The sequence below is a fragment of the Crinia signifera genome, chromosome 6 (genome assembly GCF_055691185.1).
Source record: "Crinia signifera chromosome 6, ASM5569118v1, whole genome shotgun sequence".
Lineage (NCBI taxonomy): Eukaryota > Metazoa > Chordata > Amphibia > Anura > Myobatrachidae > Crinia > Crinia signifera.
The window spans coordinates 178533199-178555476 of record NC_139222.1 but is presented as its reverse complement, the minus strand read 5'-3'; the positions used below and the strand labels follow the sequence as shown (position 1 = coordinate 178555476).

The following is a 22278-nucleotide window of genomic DNA, read 5'->3' as shown; positions in this document are numbered from 1 at the left end:
AGGTAGGCAACCATGAGGTACACTGAGTTGTTTCAGGGTTGCCGACCCTCCCGGAATTCCCGTGAGTCTCCCGAAAATCGGGACCCCCTCCCGGCCCCCCGGAAGGGTGGGCAACCCTCCCGGAATCTGGTGGACCCCCCTGAATCCCCCGAATCGCGGCATGTAAATGCCGCAATCCGCGGGTCTCAGAGGAGGGGGCGGAGCTAAAATGGCACAATCGCGTCATTTTAGCCCCGCCCCCTCCATGGACAGCAGTAATTTCTTCTATTTCCCGTAGTGGGGGCGGGGCTTAATGACGTCACCGTCAAGCCCCGCCCCCGATCGGGTAAGGAAAGTCTCCTCTCCGGGCTTCTCCCGGAGAGGAGCATTAAAAAGTCGGCAACCCTGAGTTGTTTACATTACCAAACACACTGCAACTTAGTAACCTCTAAACCAGGCATGTCCAAACTATGGCCCTCCAGCTGTTGTGAAATTACAATTCCCATTATGCCTTGCCACATTTTGGCTATTAGGGAATGCTAAAACTATTGCAAGGTATGCTGGGATGTGTAGTTTCACAACAGCTGGAGAGCCATAGTTTGGACATGCCTGATCTAAATTATACTTCTGCCTCACTAGTAACCTGTGTATATTATCCATACATTACATGTTTCCATATCCAGTGTGAAACCTGGTAATACTCTCTCCTACATTTCAGCAATTATACTGCTCTGTCTCTCATTCAGTCACCAGTTCTTTTTCCATTTTTAATTTTTTTTTCTCACCCTGTTCACTTCATCTACACTATGCCAAGGCTATCAACACCCCCCAACACTCCTCGTCTACCTAATCCCTTATTCTGCCCCATGTTACCACCTCTGTCCTTTACTCCTAACACAAGGACAGCTCTTCCGATAAGAGTTGTCCTTTGCGAAATGACTCCAGACTGGACTTCTCAGTCTGAGACCCTGCTTTCCCTCTGCGCATGAGGAGTGACCACACCGGCCGCAGGGCATGTTGAGAGGGATCCATGACAGATCCCCCAAACAGCAAAGAGAAGCCTTTATGCTTCTATAGGGAATCAACTGCTTTTGCCCCGTTGGAAGGGTTTAAGTGCATTCGAAAATGTGGTAAAAACACAACTGGGTTTTTACTGCATTTTCATTTTAGTGCATTTCGCCCAATGTGAGATGATGTAGAGTTTACCATGAATGCCATGAGTCCAGGAAATAAATCTGTTAAGAAGAGTATCTTTTGCCTGTTATGAGGAGTTGCAGGTATGTGGTTAACACATACCTCCAAACTTTTAATGTACAGGTATCAGCATCTGCACTCCCAAAAGGGATGGAGCTGCGATTGAAGGGGCAGCGCTATATGTGAAGGGGCAGGCTGGGCAATGAGTCATCTGTTTTCATAATTTTCCGGGGGGCGTGCCCAGCACTCTCCAACCAATAAACATGTGTATTCCAGCAGAAGTTACAATTGGAAGGCACTAAATACATTCACCCCAAAAAAATTAAGATAATGCACAATACCAGTAACTTATTTCCCCCATATATAAAATAAAACAAATTGTCATTTGGCGCACAAGCAAAGTAGGACACAGTGCAAACATAGGTAATGCCACTGTCACAACCCGGCGCGGCACCAGACCTGGCACCGGCTACTCACCCCTCCGCGTTCACCGGTCCTGGCGCCGTGATGGTGCGGGGCTGGCTGGATGCAGGCGGCGGATAGTCCGGAGGCTCCCCAGTCTATTGGCGGGTCCGGCAGCAGCACAGACGCCGGCTCCCGGGACTGGGCGCCGCCATGTTGGGCAGGTCACGTGATCGGCACTCAGTGCTTCTATTTGATACCTCCTCTCTCCACTAGGGGGCCGGACCTTGCTGGGCTGAGGTATAAATTCCAGGAGGCTCTTAGCCTCATTGCTGGAACAACTCGTCAGCTGTCAGCATCTCTCTGCAGCTCCTGGTTGTGTATGGTTCTGCTGATCCTGCTCTCCTGCCGAATCCAGCTCTCCTGTCCCAGCTCTGATCCTGTTCCTGCTCCTGTGTGTTAACCCGTTCCTTCCTGTGATCCTGATATTCCAGTTCCGTCAACATCTCCTGTAGCCGTGTCGGCAGTCTTCAGTTTCAAGCCTCATCTTTTTGACAAGTTGTCAGTTTACGTTTAAACCAAGTTTGGTCCTTTTCAGTTCTCATTTATTCTAAAGCCAAGTGTGCCGTTTTCAGTTACAGTAGCCATCCGGTCAAGTCGTCAGTTCCTCCGTCAGCATTCTCCGGTTTACGTCATTCACATCTCAGTTTTGCCTCAAACATCCCGGTACTCCCTACGATCCTCCTACTCCTGTCCTGATCCCTACCCTGAGCGGCTCATCCTGTCCGCTCCATCTAGGGCACCCGTGGGTGCTCCAAGTGAGGGGCCGCGACCTGCTGTCCAGACGCAGCGAAAACCAAACTTCCTTGCGGGGGTCCCTGGAGAAGACCGCTGGGCAGTTAGACTCCGCGCCCTCGCTTTGGAGTATTCGTCAAAACCCACTGCCCAAAATATATGCAGAGGTCGTATATCCAACCTGCCAAGTTCCAAGGGCGTTCCGCCCCAGTCTCGCCTGAATCTGAACCTGAGGTGGGTCCTCAAGATCCTCCGGCCGTGATAGTTTGTTCCAGCCACATGGATTCCGCCTCAGGACCTGGTATTGGGGCCGATCTACTTCAACAGATTGCGGCCCGTTTGGAGGGGCTGGAGAATACACAGAGGCAGTTGGCTCAGGGCCTTCAAGACATCGCGCACCGACAAGATCTTCTACAGACATCCTTACCTAAGGCACCATCTCGGCCTCCAGCGGATTCTGCCCGTTCTCCGACTGGCGCATCCTCCGCCTCCAATCAGCTCCATTTGCCTTCTCCAAGCAAGTTTGATGGAACACCCAAGCAGTGCCGCGGTTTTTTAAACCAATGCGATGTTCATTTTACTTTGCAGCCTGGTCTCTTCCCGTCAGACAAGACGCGTGTAGCATACATAGTTTCTTTGTTATCCGGAACTGCTCTGGACTGGGTCTCTCCACTGTGGGAGAGGGATGATCCTCTTCTATCAAACTATCGTGACTTCATTGCTCAATTTCGTCGTATCTTTGACGAGCCTGGGCGCAATACTTCCTCGGCTATGGAGATCCTGCGCATACGGCAGGGGAATCGCTCAGTAGCTCAATACGTGGTACAGTTCCAAACTTTAGCATCAGAGGTTAGTTGGAACGAAGAGGCTCTATTCTCAGCCTTCTGGAGCGGTTTATCAGAGCGAATCAAAGACGACCTGGCGACACGAGATCTTCCTGAGACTCTAGACGAGTTGATCTCCCTCTGTAACAAGGTTGATCTACGATACCGTGAGAGACAGACGGAGAAGAACAAAGGAGAGCGTCCCCGTACCTATCCTGTACCTCGTCCTCCTCCCGTGCCTACTCCACCTCCTGAAGAACCAATGCAGGTGAACCGGGCTCATCTATCAGTCGAGGAGAGGCAGCGGCGTCGACGAGAGAATCTTTGCCTATACTGTGGCGAGGCCGGCCATCTAATCGCCCAATGTGTAAAGCGTCCGGGAAACTCTCGGTCCTAATAGGGTCCGGAGAGGTCCGATTAGGACAAGTCCAATCCTCTCCGACTTGTCTAGATCCATTACTTGCGGTTCAGCTCTCCCTCAAGGAGAACGTCAACGTCTCAGCATTATTAGATTCTGGAGCTGCTGCTAATTTCCTGTCTCAAGAGTTTGTTCAGCAACATAAGATCCCGTTATTAGAATTAGAGACCCCGATCCGTTTAACCGCAGTCGATGGTAGCCCCATTCCACAAGGCCTGATATCCTGCTGTACTACCCCTTTGACCCTTCGGGTAGGCGTACTCCACCAGGAACTAATCAAATTCCTGGTCATTCCCCGAGCCTCCTTTCCCATGGTCCTAGGCCTTCCCTGGCTAAGAAGACACAACCCGCAAATCGACTGGTCTTCCATGCAGATCCTTTCCTGGAGCTCTTCATGCGCTAAATCTTGTTTGGATAGAGTAGTTCCTCTGTGTAATACCGAGACCAAACCACTATTTGAGGTTCCCGTTCCCTATAGATCTTTCCTGGACGTATTCAACAAGAGGGCGGCTGACGTCTTACCACCTCATCGGAGGTGGGATTGCCCTATTGATCTGATACCTGGATCCAGTCCTCCCCGTGGACGCATTTACCCCCTATCCCTGACTGAGACTCAGGCCATGTCAGATTATATCACCGAGAATTTACAGAAGGGGTTCATTCGCCCCTCATCTTCCCCCGCGGGAGCCGGATTTTTTTTTGTAAAAAAAAAAGACGGCTCTCTCCGTCCCTGCATCGATTATCGAGGACTTAACGAGATTACTATTAAGAATCGATATCCTCTGCCCCTCATTCCCGAGCTCTTCGACCGAATTAAAGGTGCTAAAGTTTTCTCCAAGTTGGATCTCCGTGGGGCTTATAATTTAATTCGCATCAGAGAGGGGGATGAATGGAAGACGGCCTTCAACACAAGGGATGGGCATTACGAATATCTCGTAATGCCCTTCGGACTTTGTAATGCCCCGGCCGTCTTCCAGGACTTCGTGAACGAGATCTTCCGGGACCTTCTTTACACGTCAGTTGTGGTTTACCTCGACGACATTTTGGTGTTCTCTCGGGATCTGGACACCCATCGGGACCAGGTCAAGGAGGTCTTAAGTCGTCTCCGTCGGAACAAATTGTACTGTAAACTGGAGAAATGTATCTTTGAACAGTCTGCCGTACCTTTCCTAGGGTACATTGTGTCCGGGCAGGGTTTACAAATGGACCCCGAGAAAGTAGCAGCTATTCTAGATTGGACGAAACCCACAACTCTACGTGCGGTTCAACGCTTCTTGGGGTTCGCAAACTACTACCGCAAATTTATCCAAGGGTTCTCTTCCATAGTCGCCCCCATTACGGCCCTCACAAGGAAAGGAGCTAACCCTGCCAACTGGTCCCAAACAGCCGTAGATGCTTTTGAAAAATTAAAGCAAGCTTTCATTACAGCACCTGTCCTCAGACAACCTGACATGAAACACCCCTTCGTTCTTGAGGTCGATGCCTCATCCGAGGCGGTAGGAGCTGTCCTCTCCCAGTATGGAGAGGATGGGAAACTTCATCCCTGCAGTTTCTTTTCCCGCAGATTCGCTCCAGCTGAGCGCAACTACCCCATAGGAGAACAAGAGCTACTCGCGATCAAACTAGCCCTGGAGGAATGGCGATACCTTCTAGAGGGAGCGCAACATCCGTTTACAGTCTACACCGACCATAAGAATTTGCTGTACCTTCAGTCAGCTCAGTGCCTCAATCCTCGCCTGGCCCGGTGGGCACTCTTCTTCACCCGGTTCCAGTTCAAATTGTCCTTCCGTCCTGGCTCCAAAAATACCAAGGCAGATGCCCTATCCCGGTCCTTCTCACCCTCTGAGGAGGAGAGATTAACACCACCAGTGCTGGACTCCATGGTCTTTGCGGTTACTCAGGTGCCTACCCCTCCGACCGGCAAAACTTTCGTGCCCACTGAATTGAGACCGAAGCTGCTGAAATGGGCTCATCAGTCTAAATTCACAGGTCATCCCGGTGTTCATAAAACATTGGACTTTCTGCGACGTTCTTATTGGTGGCCCTCTCTTCGTAAGGACGTTCACTCCTATGTCTCCGCATGTCCAGTGTGCGCTCAACATAAGTCACCTCGCCAGGCTCCTGCCGGGAAACTTCGCCCACTGTCCATTCCAGCCCGTCCCTGGTCTCACCTCGCGATGGACTTCATTACGGACTTACCCTCCGCTGAGGGTTTCAATACCATTTGGGTTATCATCGACCGTTTCTCGAAGATGGCCCATTTTGTGCCCCTCAAGGGCTTACCAAGCGCCCCATCACTTGCCCAGTTGTTCATTTCTCACGTCTTTCGTCTTCATGGCCTCCCAGAAGAGATCATTTCGGACCGCGGAGTGCAGTTTGTGGCGAGGTTCTGGCGTGCCCTCTGCTCAGCTCTTAATATTCAGTTAAAATTCTCTACCGCTTACCACCCCCAAACAAATGGGCAAACCGAGAGGGTAAACCAGGATCTCGAGACCTTTCTTCGGTTATACCTCTCCTCGTTTCAGGATAATTGGGTGGAGTTACTGCCTTGGGCCGAATTCTCGCACAACAACATGTACCATAGTTCTTCTCAAACTACTCCCTTTTTTGTGGTTTACGGTAGACACCCCCGAGTACCTGAGTTCCCTCAATTGCCTGCCACGGAAGTACCCGCTGCTAACACCTCCTTACGTTTCTTCTCGGACATCTGGAAAAATGTCCATTCTGCCCTACGGAAAGCTTCCGTTAAATACAAAAGATTCGCAGACATGCGACGATCTGCTGCTCCCGCATATCGCGTGGGCGATCGAGTTTGGTTATCTACCAGGAATTTGCGACTCAAGGTGCCCACTATGAAACTGGCCCCGAGATTTATAGGCCCATATACCATCACGCAAATAATTAACCCAGTGGCCGTCCGACTCAAGCTTCCATCTTCGTTGAAGATCTCCTCCACCTTTCATGTGTCCCTGCTAAAACCCCTGATTCTGAATCGTTTTCGGAAGACTCCTCCCAGATCCCTCGCTTTGAAGACTCAGAAAGGAGTGGAGTTTGAGATCAAAAAGATTCTAGATGCCCGTCAACTCCGGGGTAGACTGCAGTTCTTGGTAGACTGGAAAGGGTATGGTCCGGAGGAGAGATCGTGGGTACCAGCAGAAGATGTTCATGCGCCAAACCTGGTAAAGAGTTTCTTCCTCAGGAATCCAGCATTGTGTCCAATGGCCACTCCTAAAAGGGGGGGTACTGTCACAACCCGGCGCGGCACCAGACCTGGCACCGGCTACTCACCCCTCCGCGTTCACCGGTCCTGGCGCCGTGATGGTGCGGGGCTGGCTGGATGCAGGCGGCGGATAGTCCGGAGGCTCCCCAGTCTATTGGCGGGTCCGGCAGCAGCACAGACGCCGGCTCCCGGGACTGGGCGCCGCCATGTTGGGCAGGTCACGTGATCGGCACTCAGTGCTTCTATTTGATACCTCCTCTCTCCACTAGGGGGCCGGACCTTGCTGGGCTGAGGTATAAATTCCAGGAGGCTCTTAGCCTCATTGCTGGAACAACTCGTCAGCTGTCAGCATCTCTCTGCAGCTCCTGGTTGTGTATGGTTCTGCTGATCCTGCTCTCCTGCCGAATCCAGCTCTCCTGTCCCAGCTCTGATCCTGTTCCTGCTCCTGTGTGTTAACCCGTTCCTTCCTGTGATCCTGATATTCCAGTTCCGTCAACATCTCCTGTAGCCGTGTCGGCAGTCTTCAGTTTCAAGCCTCATCTTTTTGACAAGTTGTCAGTTTACGTTTAAACCAAGTTTGGTCCTTTTCAGTTCTCATTTATTCTAAAGCCAAGTGTGCCGTTTTCAGTTACAGTAGCCATCCGGTCAAGTCGTCAGTTCCTCCGTCAGCATTCTCCGGTTTACGTCATTCACATCTCAGTTTTGCCTCAAACATCCCGGTACTCCCTACGATCCTCCTACTCCTGTCCTGATCCCTACCCTGAGCGGCTCATCCTGTCCGCTCCATCTAGGGCACCCGTGGGTGCTCCAAGTGAGGGGCCGCGACCTGCTGTCCAGACGCAGCGAAAACCAAACTTCCTTGCGGGGGTCCCTGGAGAAGACCGCTGGGCAGTTAGACTCCGCGCCCTCGCTTTGGAGTATTCGTCAAAACCCACTGCCCAAAATATATGCAGAGGTCGTATATCCAACCTGCCAAGTTCCAAGGGCGTTCCGCCCCAGTCTCGCCTGAATCTGAACCTGAGGTGGGTCCTCAAGATCCTCCGGCCGTGATAGCCACACAAGACCACCTGACACGCAAATCAATGTTCTTGCTCATTCAAAAGTCTACAGGTATGATGTCACAAACTGGTACTTGTAATGTACCACTGAAAATGACCCCCAGTGTTATCTAGTTATTTCCTGCACTGTGTCGGAACAGTGGCTTATCTATAATGAGTATGCAATGCGCAATGGCTTATCTGTAATGGGTATGCAATGCGCAATGGCTTATCTGTAATGGGTATGCGATGCGCAGTGGCTTATCTGTAATGGTACAGGGTGTGCAGTGGCTTATCTATAATGGGTACAGGGTATGCAGTGGCTTATGTATAATGGACCCTTGGGTCCAGGGGAGCCAACATCGCTCACGCTGCTCCAGTGACCCTTGATGTAGCAAAGTGATGTTGCAAAATGGCTGCTCACTTTACAGTGTTAGAGGTCACAGCAGCAGGAAGCGGCAAAGGCTGGCAGCACTGCTGGAGTAATAACATCTGTGGGGGTCATGGTCACAAGGAGGTGCCGGCAGCGGTGGTAGTGGCACAATGTTGGTTGTGGTGGTGCATACGCAGCTCATGGTTGGGGTATTTTTTTGTGAAAAGTATGGCTGTATTTTTTTCTGAAAAGTATGGCTGCAGAGAGCCATCGCAGGGACAGATCGTTATCACAAGCTTTGTCCCTGCATGCGATAATTAATACATCAATGATCACACTGCAAAATTGTGCCAATATTATCACAGCACATCCACATATGAGGACGCGGATGGTGATAAATTGGACCCTAAGCCTTTGGGAGAGATAAAGTGTACAGAGATAAAGAACAATCCAATCCGTTCCTTATTGCCATGTGTTTTAGAACATAGATCCTCATGTCTACAATGTTCCTGTCGACAGTCTGACCACATACTGAAACGCTCACTTACAATTCCATAGAGGAACACACACTGCAACTCTGTGGAGACCCACATCTCTGTACAAATCTGTATCAAGCTTCAAAAGTGATCAAATGGAGAGTGATAAATAACCAGCCAATCAGCTCCTACCTGCCATGTCACAGGCTGGGTTTGAAAAATAACAGATAGTAGCTGATTGGCTGGTTGGTTATCACTCTCCACTTTATCACTACTTGAAGCTTGATACATCTGGCCCAGAGTCTTACTACAAGATTAGATAAGTTTAGGAAAATTCCAAGTTCTTCAATTCTAGAACCCTTGTGTAGGATGCTGCTGAGGGTTATGGGCTCTTTTACCTTCTTTATCTACGAAAGGAACAAAAGAGTGCCAATTTTGGGGAATCTAATCTCCTAAAAATATAAACAACAGGAAAGATGTGTAAGCATTCTAGAAGTGTTGCTGTAACTACCCAAAAACCTAAGGAATTAGCTGAACAGGAAATGTTTTGTATTTTTTTTGTAGAATTTGGTCAGTATAATAAAGGTCATTCAAAACATGGTAATATTCTGTAAATCAATGGTCCTCAAACTCTGTCCTCGTTATCCCACATATTATGATGCACTTTTCACAATTTTATAGATAGGGTGACCAACTCATCCCTTTAATCCGGGACACATATTAATTACACAGGTTCTGTGGCTGGCTTTCACCTGGTTTTAAACTGCCACACCTCAAGACTCCATTTCACCTGCTTTTAAACTGCCACAGAACCTGTGTAATTAATAGGTGTCCCGGATTAAAGGGATGAGTTGGTCACCCTATTTATAGATAATTTGATAAGGAAGGTTTAGATATATGAAACATTAATCTATGAAAACAGGGAACTGAGCAGTGAAGATGTTATTGGAGCAAGTCAGTAAAAGAAGAATGGTAGGGGTCTACAGTGCCAGTAGCTGTGTTCATTTTTATTTTTTAGAGCTAAAGGCAGGCCCGATACCTGTATCCAAGGGGGTAGCTACCGTAGGGGCAGGAAGTGCGGTTGCTATGGGGCCTGTAGCACCTCCGAGGCCTGCCTAACCCCAGCACAAGGCTCACCACCGGAAACATGACCGTGAGAGAAGGAAGTGGATGTTATGCTGGATGGACCATGTAGCAATTTGCCAATCACAGAGAGCTGCACCCTCCCACCTCTTGGTTATGTAACTACCTGGGTGGGTTACTGCTGGGGACAAAATTTAGTGTGGGACAGTGAGCAGTGTTGTTATGTGCCATGGCTGCCTACCTGGGGTGCCCCTGAGCGCTCCTACTACTGTCCCCTCAGGAGGCTCAGGGACAAGCTCAGGTGGCGGCCATCGGCGGTCGGGTCCGGCAGCAGGGAAGTCCCGGGGGCGTTGCCTAGTGACGCTCCGAGCTTCCTGCTGTCGATTGATGGCGGGCGTCGTCCCATTGCTAAGCAATGCCCCCGAACTTCCGCCCACTACCCGGCATAAGCAGCACGGCTTACACGCCTGTAGGCGGAGTTTATTATTTAAACCCATTTTCCCTGCTTCATGGCGCCGGTTATAGTATCCTGTGTGCCTCTCAGAAGCCTCAGTCAGCGTGTTCCTGGTTTCCGGGCTGCAGTCCTGTTTGCTAGTCCATCAGCCTGTCAGTCTGCCTGTCGGCTACAGAACTCCTGGTCTTATCACTTGTCACCATTTCAGATAAGTCAGGTTATACTTGTCTTTGTAGTTATCTTTCCGGAGTCACCTTGTGCATTGTTGCATTTATTGTTGTTGTTATTATATCATCCTGTGTATTGTTACACATCTGGTTGTCACTACCTGCTGTGTGTAGTAGTTTTGGGGGGCTCTTGCTCCCGTGTTCTCCCAGGATCCTGATTTAACAGGGGTCTTGCACTGTACCTTCAGCCTGTAGTTAGTCCTCCTCTTGCCATCTCCCCGCATTGTTTTACCAAAAGACCTGGTGGCATCGGGGTTGGAGCCAGCCTAACCAGCTCCTTCCAACAAGGCTGTTATAGGCGAAGGCCAGCACTGCAGGCGTGTGCCAACTACAGTTAGTGGCAACAGAGTCAGGGTCCCGGTTCGGTGGAATCCCTGCAGAGTCCTAACAAGTGTGTTATATAAGAAGCAGAAAGAGTGATGGATTCCTCAAGTGAACTGCTTTTAAGAGGCAGGTGTATGAAGCAGTGGTAAGGGAGGAGAAGTGAGCCAGTGGAGAAGTTGCCCATGGCAACCAATCAGCACTGAATTAACATCTATAAATTGCATACTATCTATGGTAAATTCCGGCGGGGGGCGCACATTGCATAGTTACGCCACTGTCACCAAGCATGCCTATGACCCCATGAGTGTCTCTCCCCACTTGCACCTGTAATTTTCCTGCCCCACATTTACCTCTGCTTCCTGCTTTTCTAGCATGCCTCTGCTGTTCCTCCCCACGAGTGCCTCTGAACCCAATCCTTGTAAATTCCATTGCCTCCTTCCTCCACATATGTATCTATCATCTCCCATTACATATAGTTGTGCTCATAAGTTTACATACCCTATCAGAATTTGTGATTTTCTGGCCATTTGTCAGAGAATATGAATGATAACTCAAAAAACTTTTCTTTCACTCATGGTTAGTGGTAGGGTGAAGCCATTTATTGTCAAACAACTGTGTTTACTCTGTTTAAATCATAATGACAACAGAAACTACCCAAATGACCCTGATTAAAAGTTTACATTCCCTGGAGATTTTGGCCTGATAACATGCACACAAGTTGACACAAACGGGTTTGAATGACTACTAAAGGTAACCATCCTCACCTGTGATCTGTTTGCTTGTAATCAGTGTGTGTGTGTATAAAAGGTCAGTGAGTTTCTGGTCTCCTGAAAGACGCTTGCATCTTTCATCCACTAAGATGACGTGTCTGCATTCTGAGTCATGGGGAAAGCCGCTCCTTCCACAACCATAAACATTACATTTGGAGCGGAGTCAACAAGGCCTATGATGAAAGGTACACCATTCCTACTGTGAAACACGGAGGTGGATCGCTGATGTTTTGGGGATGTGTAAGCTACAAAGGCACTGGAAACTTGGTCAAATTGATGGCAAGTTGAATGCAGTATATTATCAGAAAATACCAGAGGAAAATTTGCACTCATCAGCCCGGAAGCTGCGCATGTGACTTACTTAGACGTTCCAACATGACAATGATCCAAAACACAAGGCCAATTCAACCTGTCATTGGCTACAGCAGAATAAAGTGAAGGTTCTGGAGTGGCCATCTCAGTCTCCAGACCTCAATAACAGTGGCCCTTATTCTGATCAGTGCGCCTGGATCCGAATATGCGGCCAGGACCGTGCGTGCGAAACACCGCCTTCCATACGGATCGCCAACTCCGTCCGTACGCGGTAAGAAGCTGGCCGAACGGACCGCACGTGTATTTTTCACGGAATACGCCTCCTCCATCTCAGGGAACCTCCCCCATCATTCGATGGTCGCAGACCATCGAATGCAGGACCGAGTGTTCCACCAGCTCCCGCAACCTCAGACCACACGGACACTTCTCCGTGCAAAAGCAGGGATCTGTTCAGGCAGCTGACATCCGGCGATGTCATATGTCCGCCCCCTACACGTGCGTCACGACTGCATTACCATACGTACGCCCAGCGTTTGTATGGGAACGCCCATGAAACGCGGGGCACATGCATATGGTAATGAGCCCAAATAGCCCTTCACGCCCCTCTCCACCCCCTGTTCGGAGTGTTCACATTTCATGTGGGATTTGGCCGTATGCCCCGCTCGCACATGCGCAGAGACGCCTCTGCACATGCGCAGACACAAAACATTGGCGGCACGAACGCACGCGGATATTACCGCACCAACCACAATAAGGGCCAGTGAGCCACTCTGGGGAGATCTCAAACGTGCAGTTCATGCAAGACAGGCCAAGAATTTACAGGAACTGGAGGCTTTTTGCCAAGAAGAATTGGCAGCTTTACCATCTGAGAAAATAAAGAGCCTCATCCACAACTACCACAAAAGACTTCAAGCTGTCATTGATGTTAAAGGGGGCAATACACAGTATTAAGAACTGGGGCATGTAAACTTTTGATCAGGGTCATTTGGATAGTTCCTGTTGTCATTATGATTTAAAAAGAGTAAACACAGTTGTTTGACAATAAATGGCTTCACCCAACCACTAACCATGAGTTAAAGTTTGTGAGTTATCATTCATATTCTCTGGCAAATGGCCAGAAAATCACCAATTCTGCTAGGGTATGAAAACTATGTACCTCTTCCTTCCTTCTCATGAGTACCCCAGACCACTGCCTCCCTAATTGTGCCTCTGACCCTCCTCCCCATTAATTCCTCTGCCTCCTACTTCCCCATGTGTGCCTATGATCTGCTCCCCCCATATGTGCCTCTGACCTCTCCCCAAGTGTACATTTGGCCTTTTCTCCCCATGTGTTCCCTGACTGCTCCCTCCATATGCAAATCTGACCCCATTCCCCATGGTGTGCGGTGGGGTGAGGCAGGTGAGGCACAGCCTTTCCTGACATACTAGTGCATATGCCGGCATTTGGAATTGATAAAGTATGTCAAACATACAAATAATTTATAAAAAAATATATTTTTATTATTCTAATCATTTTTATAGTCAAAACGCTGGAGTAAGAAGTCTATGGCAGGTGAGGCAGTGCCTCACCTGGCTACCTTTTTCTGCACATCTCTTATCAAAACTCAGTGAATCCATACCTCCCAACTTTTGGCTTTAAGAAATAGGGACACTCGCGCGGCTAGCGCCCGAAAAGGGGGCGGGGCGTATGCTAATGAGGGCGCGGCTTATGCTAATTAGCCGCGACCTCATTTTCATACGAGAATAGACGCTGTGCGCATGCGCACAGCGTCTATTCTACTAGATTGGGGGGTCTCCCAACTGCCACCCCCCGCAGCGGGACAATGCCTGCCGCGGGTGGGACAGAGGGACAGGACCCGAAAATCGGGACTGTCCCTCTAAAATCGTGACAGTTGGGAGGTATGGTGAATCTCCAGCAGTACACACTGCTGCACATGTGTATAATGCTGGTATGTACCACAGGGCTCATATATTGTGTGCATATCTGACTCTGGTACTTGCCTGGGACTCTTGAGCCATTTACCTCACCGCACACGTCCATGCCCTCTTCCTATCTGTAGCTCTGCCATGGACAGCATCCCTATTGTCCCTTTACCCCTCCTAAAGGCTGGTGGCTCCTAGTCAGAAGTAGCATGGCTCAAAGTAGACCATGTTCAGAGAAACATCACTGAACCTACAGAGTGCAGGTAAGAACAAATGTCATTTTAATGCTGATTAAGGGAATCATATAGTAGTTACTGGGTTTAAGGAGATGTGCATTTTAAGCAAATCCCTTGATAAATATAAAGCATTGGAGGCCCCTTCAAATTCTCCTAAGGGGCTCACAAAGTTGTAGCTACACCCCTGCCTGTATCCCAATATTTAGTATACACTGAAGTCCATGGTAGGTGTCGAACTGTTTGTTTGGGCTAATCTTAACCTCTGGATGGATTTTGATCTAGTTTTCATAATTCTATAGTGCATTTGTTAAGGAAGATTTAGGTCTATAAAACATTAATCTATGAACAAAACAGAGCCAAGCAGTGGCAATTTTAGTGAAGCAAGTCAGCTCCCATGCAAAGCCGGTGGGAGCCCTAGTGATTTCTATAGAATCTATGTATTGCAGTTATTCCATATTCTGTACATATATGCAAGCATTTTATTTTCAGATAACTCACCGTTCTATATAAATAACTAAATAATCCTATAAGAAAGCCCTGAAAAATCAATGCATTGTATTATGAAAAGAAAAAGACAAAAGAGATGTAAAATTGTAGGCTTGTTTACATTTTTAAGGCATTTCCTGATATTCCCAATAGAATACCCTCTGTGTGCTATAGACAGTGACAGCAATGTGTCACGAGATGGGTGTGTGGAATCAGTCGTGACTGGAGTGGTCAGATGGTGGATTTGATGGTGTTGGGCGGATCTCAGGAAGAGAGGCGTGACCAGCAGGAGATGGGTTAACACGAGCAGGTTTATTGAATGAACTCATACAACGGATAAAATAACCAGGTTCAATAATTCTTTGAGTGGACAAAATAATAAATAGATGCAAGTCTCTGATAAATAGCAAAAAGATGGCAGTCCTTTGCAAAATAAACAAGATGGCAGTCCTTTGCAAAATAAACAAGAATACATGCAGGAAATTTGGAGAGGACAAGGTAATGTTCAGGATTTGAGTTTAAAGAAAAAGAAGGATACCTGAAGATTGGATGATTGGATGATTGAGAATTGGATGGTTGGATGACTGAAGATTGGATGGTTGGATGACTGAAGATTGGATGATTGGATGACTGAAGATTGGATGGTTGGATGGTTGGATGACTGAAGATTGGATGGTTGGATGACTAAAGATTGGCTGACAGCTGCTGGGATCAAGATATAGCTGGACCAGAGTTGGTGAACTGTAAGAACTGTAGAGCTGACTTGAGAATAACCAGAGACTGGCCCGGAGTTGGAGGATTGCAGTGTAGCAACTGATGAGGGTCTGGATACAGCTGAATGGCAGGATTACTGGAAGCTTCACAGCAGAGATGTAGCACACAATAGCTGGGTGCAGGTCAGGAAACTGTGGAGTACCTGGTATCAGGACGTGGTAGCGACTTTGCTGAGAGCAACCTCTTAGTCCAGGAGCTGAATATTTAAACCCCTTGCCTTGCACCGATTGGATGAATAGCGAGGCAGCAACTGCAATAGCAGAAATGGATTCTGAATGGGACAATCAGTGCACAAGAGGAGAGCTAGCATGGGCTTCACCAAACAGGGAACCAAGGAGTTAATGGCTGATCAGGAGACTCTGGGCTAGCTAGAGTTCTCACAGGTGTGCAATTATCAGCACACAGACATTCATTGAGTGTATGGCAGCAGAAGTGGAGGCTGTAATATCCTGAGAAAGCAGCAACTGGAGAGAACATGCTGAACAAACATGCAGAAATAACTAGGTATGTGACAGTACCCCCTCCTTCATGGGTGGACTCCGGACACCCTTACTGGCACTTCAGGAGTTTTGAAACGATATCTCAGATGGATTAACTGGAACCACTATTAAAGAAAATCTTGAGATCTGAATTTCTTCTGAAGTGGAATCAGGATCTGCGACGATTCTTTTTCTTCTTATGAGAACGTCTTGATCTTCCAGAGGGAGGTGGAATCTTAAGTTTAGAGAAACATTTATCAGGTAACACAGGGCCTCCAAGGAAAGGAGAAACATCATAATCGGAGTCAAATTCTGAGTCTGAGTCTAGATCGGGAGTTAAACTTTGGCCCTTTTTCATAGATTGGTAACTTTCTGGTGAATTGCTGAGGTAACATGCAGCAGAAGAACCGATACATATTGTGGGAATTGAAGAGTTGGGATATTGATCAGAGGAAGAAAGCAGTGAACTTGAAGGTCTAAGCAGATCAACACCATGGGATAAGGAGGTGCAGCCGATTCTCAAGTCCATAGATGATGATTCTGGAGGATCATGGTTCTTAAAGGTTTTGAAGGCTTTAGTTTCTTGATCCTTGGATTCTTGAGATTGTGAAGATGGCAAAGGATGAGAGGTCTGGGCAACTGGCGAGCCTTTAACTGGATAATTAGAGTGCTTTGTGGAACTCACATGGGATGCCTTTGGACCAAACCTTTTACAAACGGCTGCAGTGAAGGTCTTTAAGCTATATAGCACAGGATCATTGGATTCCAAGAGTGGATTTGCCCACTCCAGCGCTTCACCTCTGAAGGCCAGAAATAAGTATCTAACTATATTGGTTGGAGTAATACCGCAGGTTGGGTTTGACTCCATCATGGACAGATATCGGTGAACTAGGATACTGTATTGCTGGAGATCACCATCGAAGTTTACAGGAGAGGAGTCTTCGGGGGGTAACGCAGTGTCACTTGATGAAACCACTGAAGAACTTGTGTCTGCTTTCGGTTCTCCCGGTTGGGAAAGAGCACTTACACGTTCCGTGGCTGTACATACTGATGGCTGGGTTAACATCCCAGACTGCTTCGACAGGACCAGACCTGTGGATAGTTTCAACTGAGCAAGAGACTCGGAACACTTTGACAGGGCTATGGTCTCGGATGGTTTTGGCAGGACAGGCACCTCAGATTCCTCAGAGAAGGCAGGAACCACAGGAATGGCTGGAACAACCTCAGGCCCAAAGGCCAGGGTAGAAGTAACCTCAGACCCAGAGGTCAGGGCATTTGGGACCTCAGGCCCAGAGGCCAGGGCAGAAGTGTCCTCAGGCCCGGAGGCCAGGGCAGAAGTGTCCTCAGGCCCGGAGGCCAGGGCAGAAGTGTCCTCAGGCCCGGAGGCCAGGGCAGAAGTGTCCTCAGGCCCGGAGGCCAGGGCAGAAGTGTCCTCAGGCCCGGAGGCCAGGGCAGTAGTGTCCTCAGGCCCGGAGGCCAGGGCAGAAGTGTCCAAAGGCCCAAAGGCTAGGGCCGACATATCAGACTCTCCTCCTGGGTCCTGGATACACAAGACCCCCTCCTGGGGCTGGACACTCGGATTCACCCCCTCCTGGGGCTGGACACTCGGATTCACCCCATTCTGGGACTGGAGACTGAGAGCCCCCTCCTGGGGCTGGAGACTGAGAGCCCCCTCCTGGGGCTGGAGACTGAGAGCCCCCTCCTGGGGCTGGAGACTGAGAGCCCCCTCCTGGGGCTGGAGACTGAGAGCCCCCTCCTGGGGCTGGAGACTGAGAGCCCCCTCCTGGGGCTGGAGACTGAGAGCCCCCTCCTGGGGCTGGAGACTGAGAGCCCCCTCCTGGGGCTGGGGACCACGAACCTCTTCTTGAGGCTGGAGAGGCTGAACTCTCTTCTGGGGCTGAAGATTATGGACCCCCTTCTGGGGCTGGATACAGCAGACCCCTTCTTGAGACTGGAGATGCTGAACTCCCCTCTGGGGCTGAAAAGGCTGAACCCCCTCTTGGGGCTGGAGACGGGATAATCGTTCTGAATCTTTAGCACAAGATACCCCTGCTGGGGCTGCGGTATTGGACAACCCTCCTGAGGTTGATAAGACGGACACATGCTTTTGGGCAGAAAATCCTGAGACACCACTTCCAGTAATGGATACAGGAACCTTCCCAGGAGCTCTGTGGACAGCATTAAAACCGTGTTTGGCCAAGATGATCTTTGTTCTAGGGCCCCAAGTATTAACTCGGGTTTCTCTCTGAGCTGTAACGGGAGGAATCTCCCCATTTCTGGGCAGACGGAGGGAACAATCTCCTATGAAATGGTCTGAACCACCACAATAGAAGCACAGGTCTAGCTGCCTGCGCCGTTGACGTTCCTCCTCAGACAGCTGGGCTCGTGGTCTGCTTTGTGGTATGTCCTTACAAGGCTTATGACAGAACTTCTCAGGAGTACTTGGAAGTGTAGTGGAAGTTCCTTTGAGCACAGTTCCACTGGAAAGGGGTACCAAAGAACTGTCCAATATGGCGGAGACTACAGAAAAAATTTTAGATGGTAATTCCTGTAGTTGATTCAGTAACTGGTGTAAAACCTTTAATGTCTCTGATTCTGGCTCTTTAAAGGTCCAAGCCGAACCAGATTCCAGATGGCAAAGTAACGGACTTATGACAGACCCACTGTCCGCAGAAGCCTCATCGTCCTCCTTTGGAGTAGACAGGTAGTCAGGGGGTAGAGGTGAAGAGGCCAAATGACATGCGGCTGCAGATGTGACACGTGAGGATTCATTAGAAGGCAAGGATTGCTGCAGCTTGCAAGAACAACCAGATAAGTCTTGCCAGAACTTTGTGAGTAAGAACTGAAGATCAATATGTCTCTCCATGCTGGCACCAGGATCTAGACAACCCACACTTCTCACACTCTGGTCACTGACCAAGTCCATGTGCTCTCAGCAAACTGTCACGAGATGGGTGTGTGGAATCAGTCGTGACTGGAGTGGTCAGATGGTGGATTTGATGGTGTTGGGCGGATCTCAGGAAGAGAGGCGTGACCAGCAGGAGATGGGTTAACACGAGCAGGTTTATTGAATGAACTCATACAACGGATAAAATAACCAGGTTCAATAATTCTTTGAGTGGACAAAATAATAAATAGATGCAAGTCTCTGATAAATAGCAAAAAGATGGCAGTCCTTTGCAAAATAAACAAGATGGCAGTCCTTTGCAAAATAAACAAGAATACATGCAGGAAATTTGGAGAGGACAAGGTAATGTTCAGGATTTGAGTTTAAAGAAAAAGAAGGATACCTGAAGATTGGATGATTGGATGATTGAGAATTGGATGGTTGGATGACTGAAGATTGGATGGTTGGATGACTGAAGATTGGATGATTGGATGACTGAAGATTGGATGGTTGGATGGTTGGATGACTGAAGATTGGATGGTTGGATGACTAAAGATTGGCTGACAGCTGCTGGGATCAAGATATAGCTGGACCAGAGTTGGTGAACTGTAAGAACTGTAGAGCTGACTTGAGAATAACCAGAGACTGGCCCGGAGTTGGAGGATTGCAGTGTAGCAACTGATGAGGGTCTGGATACAGCTGAATGGCAGGATTACTGGAAGCTTCACAGCAGAGATGTAGCACACAATAGCTGGGTGCAGGTCAGGAAACTGTGGAGTACCTGGTATCAGGACGTGGTAGCGACTTTGCTGAGAGCAACCTCTTAGTCCAGGAGCTGAATATTTAAACCCCTTGCCTTGCACCGATTGGATGAATAGCGAGGCAGCAACTGCAATAGCAGAAATGGATTCTGAATGGGACAATCAGTGCACAAGAGGAGAGCTAGCATGGGCTTCACCAAACAGGGAACCAAGGAGTTAATGGCTGATCAGGAGACTCTGGGCTAGCTAGAGTTCTCACAGGTGTGCAATTATCAGCACACAGACATTCATTGAGTGTATGGCAGCAGAAGTGGAGGCTGTAATATCCTGAGAAAGCAGCAACTGGAGAGAACATGCTGAACAAACATGCAGAAATAACTAGGTATGTGACACAATGTCTGCATGAGGAGTGATCCACATAGTTAGCTGCAAGTATCAATCAAATATATTTATATTTATAAAGCTACTTTACGGTGCTTAACATGTTCTGTAAATGTGTAACTGAATGCATAAATTCTGAAAGGTCTGACAGTGTAGCGAGAACGTTACATTTTCTACAGCAAACTCCCCCTGCCCGAGTTGACATTGGTTCCAAAAAATTGATTTGGAGCGGATACTGTGAGGAATTACTCCAAATCAAAAAGTGTAGCATATGCAGACTCCACTGAACAGTTTTATTAGTATTGGATTTTTACCACCAGTCTGAGAAAGGCATAGAAACAGTCAAACTGTAATTTACTTACCCTGGAATTAGTGTGGATACCATAGGATTGGGGCGATGCAATGCAGGACTTTCAGGGGGCACTCAGACTGGAGTTACTGTTCTCCACTTCCAGATTCTGTACTGATCTGGGATGGTCACGTGTTACTCAGGCAGATGTTAATGTTTTTGTAGCCTTGGGCATGCTTCCAATCTCGCTGCTCAAACTGTGATCCTCTGACAAAAGTCTGTTCTTCTACTCCAGAAAGAACCAGCAGCACATAATAGCCACCAGTCTGTAACTTCAGATCAAATATTCTTTAGTGTCACCCATCTGTAGTCACAGATCTACATCTACAGCCAGATGTACTAAGGCTAAGCTTTGAAAAGTAATAAAACGGAGAGTGATAAATTACAACAAATCAGCTCTTAGCTTTCATTTTTCAAACCCAGACTGTAACATGACAATGAAAAGCTGATTGGCTCGTACTTTATCACTCTCCACTGTGTCACTTTGCAAGGCTTAAGGCCCATACACACTTGCCGATTTTCAGCTGAAAATCGCTCAAAACAGCCGTTTTGAGCGATTTTCAACTGAAAATAGCCTAGTGTGTATGCCCCCCAGATTGCCGACTAGCGATGATGCGCGCTCCCGCATCATCGCTAGCAATGTGGTTCATCTGCTGGTTTTACCAGCAGATGCAGCGATGATGGCTGGTTTACCATCCATCATCGCTGTGTGTGTACGCTGCGCCGGGCTGAAAGATTAACCACTTTCAGCCCGGCTCCCTCCCCCGGCTCCCGAGTCCCTCCCCCCTCCCCCTGCTCGTCGCACGGAGACGGAGCAGGGGGAAGAAGACACACTGCCAGCCACACCTCCACCTGTCAGTGGAGCTGCAGCCACCTGCTCCGGAGTCCGTCCGTCCGCCCCCTCCCTCACCCGTACGCAGCAGCAGCAGTAGTCACCTGTCAGTGGAGTCCGTCCCCCCCCCCCCCTCACCTGCACGCAGCAGCAGTTGTTTCCAGTCCCCCTGCCACCTCCTCAGCTGCATATAAGACAATAGTAGTCAATTCTCTAAAGTGAGGCCACTGCCACCAATGTATGGCTGCCTAATCCGATATATATATATATATATATATATATATATATATATATATATATATACACACACACAGTATATATATATATATAGTGTATATATATAGTGTATATATAGTGTGTGTATATTATATATATATATACATACACACTGTATATAGATATATATAGTGTGTGTATAATATATATATATATATATATATATATATATATATACAGAAACAAACACAGGCGTCACTCCGGGGCTTGTAGTGAAAAAGCTTTACTGTGTGGCGGTCAACGCCGTTTCGGGTTTCCCCGTCGTCAGGACCAAAATTCTCTGACGACGGGGAAACCCGAAACGGCGTTGACCGCCACACAGTAAAGCTTTTTCACTACAAGCCCCGGAGTGACGCCTGTGTTTGTTTCTGTACATGTGGTAGTATCCCTCTACCTAGGAAGGCACCCGGGCATATACCTATTGAGTGCGACGAGTGCCGGACACCCCCCCTGACGATATATATATATATATAGAACAGTTCTCCCAGTTGGGAATGTGCACTCGCCAGTGTAACAAAGACTTGCTCAGATAAAATTCAACATTGGTCTTTATTTTCAGAAAAGGGTATCCAAATTTTTTTGCCACAATATAGCCCCGACATTTCGGTCCCACATCTGGACCTTTATCAAGGAGCCTGCAATATCATAACATATAGTGTATCACTATTAGGTCAATATAATAACAATGTCCCAACATTGGAACAAAACATAAAAAACAAAAAGGGTAAACCCCATGTACTTACATAGGCAGAAAGAATCAAATAGCATATAAGAGTATCATGGACGCAGATCAGCATGGTTCAGGAACGCCAACCATGTCTGAAGGCTGCCCAGGCCCGGACTTATATACCAGAAAACAGGAAGTCACATGTGTGCAGAATTCCCGCCAAAATGCGGGTAATGCCGCGAAAACGGAAGTTTATCAGCGGAAATGCGTCACCGGATGTCCGGTATATGGAACGCAAGCGACCGCATATTGGCTTGGTAACTGAGCTATATACAAAAA

The 22278-nt window shown here is 48.3% G+C and overlaps 1 protein-coding gene across 4 annotated transcripts in view; it reads right to left on the bottom strand.

The window, feature by feature from the left end:
* Window positions 1–22278, bottom strand: part of LOC146008704 (ABC-type organic anion transporter ABCA8-like) — a 230709-nt gene that overhangs the window by 166688 nt on the left and 41743 nt on the right. For 3 of the 4 annotated variants that reach the window (XM_083148275.1, XM_083148277.1, XM_083148279.1), the window contains exon 1: window positions 20178–20333. The exons of the other annotated variant lie outside the window; for it this stretch is intronic. The gene's annotated coding sequence lies outside the window, so the exon portion shown is untranslated. Of the gene's footprint in view, window positions 1–20177; window positions 20334–22278 lie in introns of those variants that run through there. 4 annotated transcript variants of the gene reach the window in all.